Source organism: Pteropus vampyrus, unplaced genomic scaffold (genome assembly GCF_000151845.1).
Source record: "Pteropus vampyrus isolate Shadow unplaced genomic scaffold, Pvam_2.0 Scaffold395, whole genome shotgun sequence".
In the NCBI taxonomy this organism is placed as follows: domain Eukaryota; kingdom Metazoa; phylum Chordata; class Mammalia; order Chiroptera; family Pteropodidae; genus Pteropus; species Pteropus vampyrus.
The window spans coordinates 419,744-421,910 of record NW_011889176.1 but is presented as its reverse complement, the minus strand read 5'-3'; the positions used below and the strand labels follow the sequence as shown (position 1 = coordinate 421,910).

General features: G+C 51.2%; 1 protein-coding gene across 1 annotated transcript in view; it reads left to right on the top strand.

The window, feature by feature from the left end:
• LOC105305788 (gamma-aminobutyric acid receptor subunit gamma-3) overlaps positions 1 to 2,167 on the top strand; it is a 75,925-nt gene that overhangs the window by 6,965 nt on the left and 66,793 nt on the right. The window lies entirely within an intron of this gene.

Here is a 2,167-nt window from a genome sequence, read left to right as displayed (position 1 = left end):
GTAGCTGGCCGCGGACGCGCGATCATTTTGCGACATAGATGAAAACGTTATGGCCGCTGGTCATTGCTCCTAACGAATCTTTCCGATGCGTCCGCCTCTCTGTTTTGAGTTTGAGAGCTGGCCCGTCGGGGGGGATGAGGGTCTTGGGTCTCCTCGCCCGGTTTCGGGGACGCGGGGGTGGGCCACGGTGCAGACGCCTTCTGGGGCTGTCACGGCAACGTTCTCTCTCTCTGTGCCGTTGTCACAGGTCGGGAAGCGTGGAGGAGGACGAACACGACGATGCGCCATCGAACCAAAAGTGGGTCCTGGCTCCAAAATCACAAGACACCGACGTGACTGTCATCCTCGACAAGCTGCTGAGAGAATATGACAAAAAGCTGAGGCCGGACATTGGCAGTGAGTGTCGGCGCCCGCTCTTCCCACGGAAAAATGGGCCGCGATGGTGTCTGGGTGTTTTTTTGAGTTTTTATTTTTAAACGATGATAAGCTCACAGGGCGTCGCAAAGATCGTGCGGGGTCACACGACCCGCGACGGCGGCATCGTACAGAAAGCGGGGCGTGGCGCCCGCACGTCCCGTGCAGCCTTGGGCGAGGACGGCCACCCCACCCGTTCACGGCCACGCGCACAGCGCTCTGCTGCCGGCCGCCAGCCGCTCATTTGCCCCCCGTGTCCGTGCGTCTGTCATTCTGAGAATGTCACGTGCGTGCAGTCCCTCAGCCCGCGACCTTTCGAGACCGGCAGGACCGTGAGGGGAGCCGTCCAGGTCGGCATGGCCTCGGCTGTCACCCTTCCTCACCCCCCGGGGAGGCACACCTGGGCCGTCACAGACGGGACGACTGTGGGCATCTGTACCCCGGTTTTTACGCGGACACTCGGTTTCATTTTCTGGGATAAAGTGCTGTGTGACAGGGTTGTGTGATGGATGCCTGTTTTGCGTTTTTTAGGAAACTCTTAAACTCTTTCCCAATCTGGCTGGACCATTTTCTATTCTCACCCACAATGTATGAGAAATTCGATTTCTCCGTATCGTCACCGGCTCCTGGCATCGTGCATATTTTGTCATTTCGGCTGCTCCGACGGGTCTGTATCTGAGAGGCTGGTGTCTCGTGTGGGTTTACTGCCTCTCCTAGTGGTTAGCGACGGTGACCTCTTTTTATCTGTTTATTTGCCACCTGTACATCCTCTTCATTGAAATGTCTTTTCATGTTATTTGCCCGTGGAAAAGTCGGAGTATTTTGTTTGATTTTTTTCCCACTGTATATTAAGAGTTCTTCACGTATTCTAGATACGACTCCTTTGCCAGACGTAGTTTGCAGATTTTTTTCTCTCTCGGTCTGCAGCCTCTCTGTTCATCTTCTTAATAGGCCTTTTCACAGAGGAAAAGTTTTTAATATAGATGAAGTGCAATTTATGGATTTTTTTTCTTTTCTGAAACGTGCTCTTGGAGTAACGTCTGAGAACTCCCTATGAAGCCCGAGTTTCACAAGAGTCCCTCCTTCGTTCTTCTGAAAGCTTTATAACGTTCTTGACAGAGTCGTTTAATTTTTACCCCAAACCCCCTCTGGCAACCCTCAGCTTATTCTCTGTACCCACGGGGCTGTTTCTGTTTTGTTTGCTTATTTTTTTTTTTTAGATTTAGATTTCACCTATAAGTGAGATCACATGGCGTTTGTCTTTCTCTGTCTGGCTTACTCCACTTGACATAATACTCTCTAGGTCCCTCCATGTCGTCTGCGATGGTAAGATTTTATTCTTTTTCACGGCTCAGCGATGTTCCATTGTATATATGTGCCGCCTCTTCTGTATCCAGCCACCTATCATCGATGGGCACTTAGGTTGCTTCCAGCCCTTGGCTATTTCTAGTGATGCTGCAGTAAGCGTAGGGGCGCATCGAGCTTTTCAAGTTAGTGTTTCATTTTCTTTGGATAATTATCCAGAAGCGGGATGTCTGGAACATCAGGTAGTTCTATTTTTAACTTTTTGAGGGACCTCCGGACTGTTCTCCAGAGCGGCTGCCCCAGTTTGCAGTCCCACCAACAGCGCACGAGGGGTCCCTGTTCTCCACATCCTCATCTACCTACACTTGTCGTTGATTTACTGAGGACGCCGTCCTGACGGGTGTGAGGTGGTGCCTCATTGTGGCTTTAATGTGCATTTCTCTGATGA